The sequence below is a fragment of the Lineus longissimus genome, chromosome 3 (genome assembly GCF_910592395.1).
Source record: "Lineus longissimus chromosome 3, tnLinLong1.2, whole genome shotgun sequence".
NCBI classification, from domain to species: Eukaryota; Metazoa; Nemertea; class Pilidiophora; order Heteronemertea; family Lineidae; genus Lineus; species Lineus longissimus.
Window position 1 is genome coordinate 18332389 of NC_088310.1, and position 11484 is coordinate 18343872.

General features: G+C 47.1%; 1 long non-coding RNA gene across 1 annotated transcript; it reads right to left on the reverse strand.

The window, feature by feature from the left end:
• Positions 1-3129: 3129 nt before the first annotated feature.
• Positions 3130-5442, reverse strand: LOC135485018 (uncharacterized). Its single transcript, XR_010446511.1, has 2 exons — positions 5327-5442; positions 3130-4463 (listed from the first exon to the last, which is right to left on the reverse strand). It is a non-coding gene; the product is annotated as an uncharacterized LOC135485018 (long non-coding RNA).
• Between the last annotated feature and the right edge of the window lie 6042 nt (positions 5443-11484).

Consider the following 11484-nt stretch of genomic DNA (forward strand, 5'->3'; position numbering starts at 1 on the left):
AGCCCGAGGTTGCGATAGCGCGAAGTTTTTCAATGTCAAAACGGTTTGCCACATTGAACTTCTTGTTGTTAAACAGGGCCGTGATGCGGCCGTCAGTTGACCATACTCCTGTCACGCCTTGGATCGAGCGAGCGGAGTCGAGAAGACCCTTTCTATAAATGGTCAAGTCCTCCCGAATAACCACCCGGCTTCCCTTTAACAGACGTCTAGCTCGGATGACAGTGAACTTCGTATCATGTCTTACGAACTTCAGTATGATCGGGCGGGGGGGGGGGGGGGGGGGGGTTGTCGGCGCGAGGATCCCGATTCGGTTTTCCAACGCGATGCGCCCTACTGATGTCCTGCGTGCCAACGTTTACATTCAGTTTGGTGTTGAAAAGCTTTCTTGCAATGAGGACGCAATTATCATCAGGAGCTTCTTGGATGCCGTAAATACGGATGGAGTCCCTTCGCCCGCACATTTCAAGCTGCTCACATGTACTCTCTGACCAGTTCTGAGTTTCATTGACACGTTTATCAAGCCTTTTGGACGCGGCAATTAGCTCCTCCGTATCCCGCTCGGTCTCCGACGCGAGGCGGGTGGTATCCGCTTTCAATCGGTCGTCCGCACCTTTCAGTTCAAAAATTTCCGATTCTAGACGGGCAATCTGGTCCGTGAATCGTTTTGACACATCGACTATTGCAACATTTATGAGGTCCATGATTACTTGCTTTATCTTGCTTCCCGCAAGAAGATCAGATACAGTTTTCTCGAGGTTATCAATCGACAGTGGTTCCTCGAACACCGGCCGTCCCATGTCGTCGCCTTCTGGACTCTCTGCTGACAACAGCTTGGTCCGTTTCACGACTGTTGACGGGGTTTCGCATGTACTGGAACCTGAACTCGGGCGCGAATGTTTATCCCCTGGCTTACCGCCTCGGTTCTTGTGGCCGCCCATAATGGAACCAACAGCCCGTGCTTTTCACAATACAACAGTCACTAAACCACTTACGGTGAAACAATCACGTCTTGTTCCGTATACGTATTATAGTATACACAGCAACGAAAAATAAAATGTCCGCTCTTCCAGAAATCGCGAAAGCCGAGCACAAAATCTTCAAGTCTGGGGCATTTCGACAGACCCAAACTTCACTCCATTGCCTCCCCACTATTCCACATACCTTCACTCAACTAAACATCGTCTCTGACTCCCAACAAACAACTATAAGACGCAAAGAAAACGATCTGAATGCCAAGGGAATAATTTGTGCCTTTCTCTGTCTCTGTCTCTGTCTCTGTCGACGAGACGAGGACCGGAGACGAGGACCGTATACTTATCCAATGATGAAACATCTCCCGTGGATCAGTCTCTCCCCACGAATGCACACCTAGAACCTCCAGCAGGTCATTGGGACCGAGGACGGTAATTGTCGAATGAAAGCACATCACCAGCAGGTTATTGGAGACAAGGACAGTACTTTTCCAATGAAGAGACATCCCCCGTGGATCAGTATCTGTCAAAGGAATGCACACCCAGGAACTTCAACAGGTCATTGGGGCCGACGAAAGTAATTGTCCAATGAAGACACCTCACCAGCAGGTTACTGGAAACGAGGACAGTACTTTTCCAATGAAGAGACATCCCCCGTGGATCAGTATCTCTTCACTGAATGCACAACCAAGACCTCCAGCAGGACATTTCGGCCGAGGACAGTAATTGTCGAATGAAGGCACATCACCAGTAGGTTATTGGAGACGAGGACAGTACTTTTCCAATGAAGAGACATCCAGGTGGATCAGTCTCTGTCCACGAATGCAAACCCAGTACCTCCAGCAGGTCATTGGAGACGAGGACAGTACTTGTCCAATGAGGTCATATTTCCAGAGGAAAAGGCTGTGTCCACGAATGCACCCAGAACCACCAGCAAGTGATTTGGGCCGAGGACAGTAATTATTCAATGATGGCATATCACCAGCAGGTTTTGGGAGACGAGGACAGTACTTTTCAAATGAAGAGACGTCCCCCAGGGATCAGTCTCTGTCCACGAATGCACACCCAGAACCTCCAGCAGGTTGTTGGGGGCCGAGGACAGTACTTGTCTAATGAGGTCATTTGTCCAGATGAAAAGTCGGTGTCCACCAATGCACACCCGGAGCCTCCAGCAGATCATTTGGGCCGAGGACAGTATTTGTCCAATGATGGCACATCACAAGCAAGTTATTGGAGACGAATACAGTACTTTTCCAATGAAGAGACATCCCCCGTGGATCAGTCTCTGTCCACAAATGCACACCAAGAACCTCCAGCAGGTGATTAGGGCCGAGGACAGTAATTGTCGAATGAAAGTACATCACCAGAGGTTATTGGAGACGAAGACAATACTTTTCCAATGAAAAGACATCCCCCGTGGATCAGTATCTGTTCAATGAATGCACACCCAGGACCTCCAGCAGGTCATTCGAGCCGAGGACAGTAACTTTCCAATGAAGGCATATCACCAGTGGATCAGTATCTGTCAAATGAATGCACATCTAAGACGTCTAACAGGTTATTGGAGACGAGGACAGTCCTTTTCCAATGAAGGCATATCACCAGTGGAACAGTATCTGTGAAATGAATGCACACCCAGGACCTCCAGCAGGTCATTTGAGACGAGGACAGTACTTGTCCAATGAAGGCATATCACCAGTGGAACAGTATCTGTCAAATGAATGCACACACAGGACCTCCAGCAGGTCATTAGAGACGAGGACTTTACTTGTCCAATGAAGGCATATCACCAGTGGAACAGAATCTGTTGAATGAATGCACACCCAGGACGTCACGCAGGTTATTGGAGACGAGGACAGTCCTTTTCCAATGAAGAGACATCCTCGGTGGATCAAAATTTGTTCACTGAATGCACACCCAGGACCTCCAGCAGGACACGCAAAATCATACTGCAGATTTGCCTGCAGAAATTCGGATAGGAACAGACTTGGTTAAGCCGACCGCACTCGATTTCCGGAAAAGCAAGCAGAAATAATTTGCCCGTCACGAACGTCACTTTCGGACATCGGTGTTGAGTATGATCAAGAAGATTATCAAGAGCTCCATGACACTTTTGTGAGATCGATACACATGGTGCAAAAGAAATTACTCCGACACAGAAAGTGGCATAAAATTTATTCCATTTTTACATGTTTTAACAGAGAGCAAAAGCATATCCTTAAACAATTTTGATACATTCATAGAGTGAATCACCTCAACAGTTCTTCTAATGCGTCTTATGAGACTCTGGATTAAATCTTTGGATTGCGAAGCAAATGAACGACACTTTAACACTCCTACGACGCGTCGTTCTCTACAATAAACTCAGCAAGGCGCCGTCGCGACTCTCCACTGAGCTGATGGAACCTTATGAGCGATATCATCAAAACATGACAGTCGCGACGGATTTGATAAACTTTACAGTACACTTCATGACAGAGAGACAATGCTCATTGTTGGAAGGCATCATCATCATGACACCTTCTGGGTGTCACTGTTGACACATTGCGTGAGTCGGAACACTGCACTGGCGCATTCAGCTGTGAACCTGGTGTATTCATTGCGACGTCTAAGTTCGAGTCAGATTTAAATGTTACCTCGAATATGTAACTTCTCGATCTATTTGACGTCTCCACGCACAACAAAAAGTCCATGCTTTGCCCTTCACCGTACTTAGAATCAAGATCACGAATACGCAATCGTGATACCTGGGGAAGTCGTCTGCTTTCATCCAGTCCCAAAGTTTCTTCATTTAGGAAAACCTTCTTAAGCCTGCTCAGGTTTTTAAAAACGAAGTACCACTGGTCCGGTTTGTGGACAAGTGTCAATGAAAATTGTCTTTGTGAAATCGTCGCGTCATTAAGTTTCACCTGGACACCCCCTGAAGGTGCAAGTCTGCCAAACACCATTACCCCGTCACCTATCACTTTATCCTTCGGGTAGAATTCTTTCCATGGTTTTGGCGTGAGAGGCGAGTAGCTGAAAACCACCTTGTGCACGTCCGTCCCGCCACCCAGTTGAACGTATGTTTCAGCCTCCGGATTCTCTTCGACGACAATACCACTATCCGCCACGGAATTGTCCTTTTCTAATCCACTGCTGGGAACACCTAACTTAACCGAGACATCTCTCGAAGAAAAATCATTTCGCGGTTTTGCCCTTTTTTCGTAGTCACATCCCGCATTATCCTTATTCGCTACATCTACATTAACTTTCGTGTCCGCATCGGGGTCTACTTCCATGATATTATGTCTCCCAGCACCTTCAACTGATACGGCTCGCCGGGGTTCCTCTAATTTTGTGTCGGCCTCTGGGTCCTCCTCTTCAAAGTCACGCCCCGAATCCATCCTAATATTCTCAACTTCGAAACTATCTATAAAACGATAAAACCAGATTGTTGTTCTCACAATGTACTCGACTTTAGATTGCAAATGGCGCTCGGTGAATCACGACCTAAAAATAAAACAGAGACGCATATTAAACAAGATAGCAATTAGAGTATTTATAAAACAAAGACTTGAATCTATAACTGGCCCATAAACTTTAAACTAGTTGTACACATCAATATGCAAGTATTGATTCCAGAAAACTGCGTTTTTATGTCCTGTGTATCTCACACTACATTTTCCAGGTCACAGAACTTGGTACGGTTAATTGTCAAACGGAATTAACATTTTCATGCTTCATGAACAATAGAAATGTGCTTAGAAATGAAGTTTCGTTTGACAATTTGTGGCACCAACAGAAAACCATGTTTCTTGGTTAAATCGGGGGTGAACTTTCCAAAAATGAGTTTTTCTGGAGCCTATTTTTAGGTCGTGAAATATAGGCCTGTGGAAGAAGTGATAAAATGTCAGACAAATGGAGTAGATTAATGCAGGCCGGTGAAGAAGTAGAAAGTGTCTCCCTGGAAAAAGTGTCCGGTCCTATTTTATTCTGACGCATTATGGTCCATGGTTCTCTTGATGCCATGACTGTCAACACCTCAGATATTAAAAGGACATTTTAAACTTCTACACCGGCAATTATTAGAATAAATGACGAAATCGGAGTGTATCTATGATACATGTACCAATAAACTCTCCGTTACACTGTTCAGATATCATTCTTCGGAGTTGTCAGTATATTAGTGTCACGCAGACACTTACTGACGGTACACTCTGGACGCCGTGGATCAGCCTCGTCTCTCCCCTGGGAAAACTACGAAAGGACTGCCTCGCGAGTCTCACCGACGGGCTGTCAATTTGCCCCGTGGATTGTTTACAAATTCGCGAGGGGGGGGGGCAGAAATATAAGCGTTTAAAGACAACACTTACCTCTTCTTTTCACCGATTTAGAAAGACAAGTGAATTGTTTTCAAGCGCGGGTAGAATGAAGTCAAGGGCGTCCAGTTTGACAGGTCTCGACTCATCGCGTGTCACCATCGCCGACAATACGTAACAGGAATGGTTGGTAATTGATATTTATAGAACGGGGCATTTCTTTTTCACTTTTCTCATCTTCAATTTTGGTTTTCCGAGGCCGAGGAATATGTTATACTTTATATTCTTCTCAATAACGAAAGCGCAACTACTTCATAAACTGTCACCTAATCTTTGGCAGATGACATGGCTGTTCTGAAGAGTGATGTAGACAAGTCACAACCAGAGACAGGTCCGTCTGAGTACGGTGTTGCCATCTGGTGAGAGTTTTGGGAGGTGTGTGGCAGCATGGTAAAATGGAAGATGGTTTATTTTAAGAATATCAATTACACGCTTTTCGTTTAGTTATCAAGTTTCGTTGGTTCTTTGGAGTCGTCAGGAGGACATATCAGGAGAACATTTGGAAGCAGCTTGCGTAGTTGTAGAGGATCAACCAGAAGAGGTAAAAATGAGTCAGAATCAAGGAAAGAAAGATGAAGAAAACGCAGTGCAGCCGGGTAGTGGTAATGCACAGCAGAATGCACACACTGATAGTGTACATCATGAGCATGATGAGAATGCACAGGGCATGCATGGTGGTGGTGGTGGTGGTGGTGCTGCTGGTGGTGGTGGTGAAGAATCCAGTCCTGAGGGTAGTCAGGGCAGTCAGCACAGTTACCAGAATAATTATGAAGATGATGATGACCTGTACAGCAATTATGAGGCCCACTTTGACCGTGTTAGGAGAAGGCCAAGGTCAAGTCTGCGTTTACGAGGTCCAGAAAGAAGTTGCTGTTAGCCATCACACAGAGGGCTCAGTCCGTAGAAATCGAGCAGATGTCGAAACTGGTTGATTTCGCCCAGCAGCAGGCCATGGAGAACATGTCGTCCATGTCGTACGAGTATATGGCAGGGGGTCAGTTAGATGAATTTGACCGTGTATGTGGGGAGATGGAGCAACTAGACGACGAGTGTGGTGAGACGTTCGACACGATGAATGCATATTACCAGACCTTGAAGGGTGATGAACCCGAGAGTGCCTCAGCGTCACCTGTCAGTGTAAGCCAGTCAACAGTCACACCAAGAAGGCCATCTGCTTCCACTTCCAGCCCGTACAGATCAAACTTTCCAGCCGTCCCAACTGAATCGCCTCAGTTGTCAATGCCAGCAGCCGCCCCACCACCTCGTAGCTACCACACCACTACTAGTCCGTACCGTACACCATGCTCTTGGAGCCACGCTGCAACACCCAGTATGGGGGGCCCGCCTCATACTGCCATTTCGAATCCAATTTCAAGATTGGAGTTTATGGCGCCGCAATATGGGCCTATATACAGTCATCATAGCCCATATTCAGCATACAACATAACAAGTCCGACTTCGTATGTGTACCAGGCACAGACTCCGTCCACATCGAATCAGTTCACTTCAAGTCAAAGCCCAGATTTGTCATACGCCAGGACCAATTCGAACCCACTGATGCATCAGTCGCCACGTCCGTCTCCTCAGGAGGATCAGTCGCCATGCACCACTTGTAGAAGTCAGATCTCGGGGATGCCTCATCAGTCTCCGACCTTGTCAGGATCGCCATACCTGCCGTGCTCGAGTCAGTCGCTGAGCCCCCTTGGCTCACATCAACAGTCGTACCCTCCATCGCATCGATCGCCAGGTAACGGTGGTCACTCGTACCAGTCTCCACCACAGCAAGGATTGGGAGAGAGTCCCAGGTATTCATTGTCAAGTCAGCTAGACGCCGATGTGCGAAGCAGTTTAAGGAGATTTTCCATCCCCAAGTTTAGCAGAAACAAGAAGACGTATGAAGGTTGGAAGGCTGCATTCTATGCCTGCGTTGACAAGACGTCTGCTACACCTGAATACAAGTTGCTGAGGTTACGGGAATGTCTTGGAGGGGAGGCCCTGAACATTATCGAAAATTTAGGGTATTCCGCGGCCGCTTACGGTTTGGCAAAGTCACGCCTGGCGAAGAAATATGGAGGAAAGCGGAGGGGGCTACTTATCCGGATGGATGAGCTAGAGAATTTCCATCAGATCAAAGATGGTGACGAGAAGGCCCTGGAAAAGTTGGCAGAGTTATTGGATGGGTTGATAGTCAATCTCGAAGAAGCGGGACAGTCATCAGAGTTGGGGAACGGAACCCTGTATCTTAGGACGCAGAAGAAGATGTCGAAAAATCTACTGGTCAAGTACAAGCAATGGATCGCTGAGAAGAGAGTGACAGAGAGTGTCCTTTCTATCAGGGAGTTTATCAATCTAGAGGCCGAGTATCTAGTGGCGGCCAGGAAACAATATCAGGATTGGCATCAGAGTCTGAGAACAAGCCACGGGGAAAAGATAGAGGAGGCAAGACCAGTAGGACATTTTTCACTGGGAATCAAGAGGCTGAGAAGAGGACCAAGTGCAAAGAGTGCGCCGAGACATCACATAACGGGCTATGGGGATGTCAGACCTTCAAAGGCCTTCCTGTGGATAAACGATGGACCGCTGCACGCCATCACGGTGCATGTTTTAGATGCCTTAGCTATCAGCACCAGGGAGATAACTGTGACCGGAGTCGAGTCTGCGGGATTGATGGATGTCGCTCACTCCACCACCGCCTGCTTCATGACAAGAAGAAGAACTCCAATAGGAGTAATCGAAAGGATTCCGGGAACACTGAGAAAAAGGACAACAAACAAGAGTCGAACAAGACTGGTGGGAAGCCTGCTGAGAAGAATGCAAGCCCTGAAGAAGCCCACACCCAGATGAGTTCAACAGAAGCTGATACCCATACCAGCAGCTCCGGTCAACAGATAACTATCGGGTTGAGGACCGTGCCGGTTTTCTTATCCAATGGTGTCCGAAGAGTGAAGGTGAATGCGCTGCTGGATGATGCGAGCACAAAATCTTACATCAGTGAGGAGGCAGCAGCCGAGCTTGGGTTAGACATCGAAGAGAGAGAGCAGCTGATGGTGAACATGTTAAACGGAGCGAGGGAAGCATTGAATTCGTCATTAGTTGAATTCAAAATCAGCAACGTTGATGGTCAACTATGCAGAAAGATGGCAGCGAACACAACCTCGAAGTCAGTTACGGGTACCATGAGGGTTGTGAACTGGAACACCAGGAGAGACAAATGGAAACACTTACAAGATATCCAGTTTCCGACATTACCACACAGATCCAAGGTTGATGTTTTAGTGGGAGCGGATAATACTCGGATCTGATATACTCGATAAAAGAGGTGAAGGGGATGTAAATCTTTGTGGCAATTTTTGGTAGGGTTTGCAGCCGCGAAGACGGCTCCGTCCGGCGCCCCCGGAATTGGTCCGGTGGCCAGGTGCTGCTGTTGTTGCGTGTGCGTTAGAAGACGGGAGGAAATGCTAAACCCAGAACAAATAACTGTTTTAAACCGTTTTTAAGAGAAAGAATGTAAGGTCAGATGTGTCACGAGAGAGATCATTAAATCATTCATTAAAGGTATAACACGTTAAGAAGTTATTGATGACATTCGAGGCAGCAGCCACCACAACCAGATTTTCAGTTTAAAACATTTTGATGATCGGCTTGCACGAACACACATACATAATGCATTCGATGAGTGAAGTACACGACGGCGCACCGCGGAGTGGAAGGAGAAATGGTCCCGCTGGAAATGTGTCTTCAGAGGTAGCCGAGGCCCTGCTGCAGTTGGCGGACACCAAGTTACCCAGTGGTGCATCTTCATGGGCTAGTAGTAGGCATAACAACAGTTGTAGCAATAGCATAATAGCCACAAGTAGAAGGCCTAGCACTAGCAGTAATAGGTCCTCCAAGTCCAGGCAGAGCCAGAGGAAGTTGTTGGAGGCCGAGATGGAGAAGACGAGACTCATCGCTGAACAGGCCCAGATTGAAACTGAGATGGCAAGAAAACAGGTTCAGATTAATATGGCAATGAGAAGAAGGATGATTGACATTCGCGCAAAGATGAGCGCCACACTTCAGTCTGTAGACCGAGATCTTGAGGAACGGTTGAGGGATTTTGAGGATGAGGACTTAGAGGTCCAAAATCAAGATGAAGAACCAGTTTCGAAGGATAGAGTCTGCAAAGAAGATACAGGTCACAAGTTGTTTGATGTCCTTGAGTCCCACAAGCAGAATGGTAGGGTTGATGTTGCCGGGGACCGAGATGCCATGCCTGGGCCTAATGCTTTGCTGTCCAGTTGGAGGAGGGTCCAGTCGCTGTCGACAACAGATCTGTTCATCAAGATATGGGTGATAAGTCGAAAGCGGATGATTTCTGCGCTGATGCTGAAGTTAGGAAGTACGCTACCCAGGATAGAAATGAAATTGGTAATGGCAGTTCTACAGGGATAGAGTCTGATGAAGCCCAACAGAAGAACACTGAATCAGCTGATATGGGTGTGAAACCTTGGCTGCCACGTTTCGAAACTCACAGTGAAGATGTTCGAGATAGCACCAGCACAAGCGGATACATGCATGCATGTACATGGCTTGCAAGGGATAAAGAAAGGCAGACACACAGTGGATCAGCAGATAGAGTCCAGCCCTGGTTATCACCTTTCCACACCCAAGATGCTGCTCAAGGGACCAGATCAATGATGGTGCACACTCATGATATAGGTCAAGAGGTGGAATTTCAGCGGCACACTAGGTCAAAAGATAAGGGTGCGAAACCAGAGCTGACACATTATTCCACACAGAGTCATGATGTGAACCGAGGTAGCCGTGCCATGATCCCAAGTCATAATGATCACACTGCTAGTATCAATAGTCATAGGGAGGTTAACCAGTTGACACCGCCTGTAAACCTTGGTGGGAAACCAAGCAAAGCCAAGCTACCAGGGCATCTTGATAGCAAAGGTCAAGTTGTTAAATCCTACCCCCTGAATGTTGATGCGAGACCATTTCAACCAAAGCCTGATGAGATTCAAGTTGGTCAGAGCCGAGATGTAGAGCATGTCAGCAGAGAGGGCAGAGGGTACATCTTTCAAGATCAACAGATGAAAGCTGATCAACATCCTAGTTCAACAGGTCATCGTCACGCTGAAGACAGGGGATACAGCTTTCAAGGTCAACAGATGAAAGCTGATCAACATCCTAGTTCAGCAGGTCATCGTCACGCTGACGACAGGGGATACAGCTTTCAAGGTCAACAGATGAAAGCTGATCAACATCCTAGTTCAACAGGTCATCGTCACGCTGAAGACAGGGGATACAGCTTTCAAGGTCAACAGATGAAAGTTGATCAACATCCTAGTTCAACAGGTCATCGTCACGCTGAAGACAGGGGATACAGCTTTCAAGGTCAACATATGAAAGCTGATCAACATCCGAGTTCAACAGGTCATCGTCACGCTGAAGACAGGGGATACAGCTTTCAAGGTCAACAGATGAAAGCTGATCAACATCCGAGTTCAACAGGTCATCGTCACGCTGAAGACAGGGGATACAGCTTTCAAGGTCAACAGATGAAAGCTGATCAACATTCTAGTTCAACAGGTCATCGTTACGCTGAAGACAGGGGATACAGCTTTCAAGGTCAACAGATGAAAGCTGATCAACATCCTAGTTCAACAGGTCATCGTCACGCTGAAGACAGGGGATACAGCTTTCAAGGTCAACGTCAAACGGATCCTAGAGATGCCTTCTTGCCCATAGTCGACCAACTGCAAGCACTCCAGACACGGCTAGAGCTCCCAAGGCCCGAGCAAAAAGGGTTTTCTGGAGACCCGCTTGATTATCCACGATTCACAACAGCATTTAGACAGAACATCGAATCCAGAACCCGTGATCCAGGAGAGTTATACCAGAATCTCAGGAAATACTGCAGTGGAAAGGCCAGCGAAGTCATATTGAAATATGATATGCTAGCGACAGATGAGGCCTACAGCCAAGCTAAGCGAGAACTGTATCTAAATTTCGGACAGCCTCATCTCATCACGATGGAGTTTCACAGGAAACTGAAGACCCAGGGTGACGTCAAGGCTGGCGACAGGAATGCGATGCGAAAAGATCTCCTGGAGACCACAGAGTTGTCTCTACGTAGTGTTAACAAGGAAAAGTCACTAGATCAT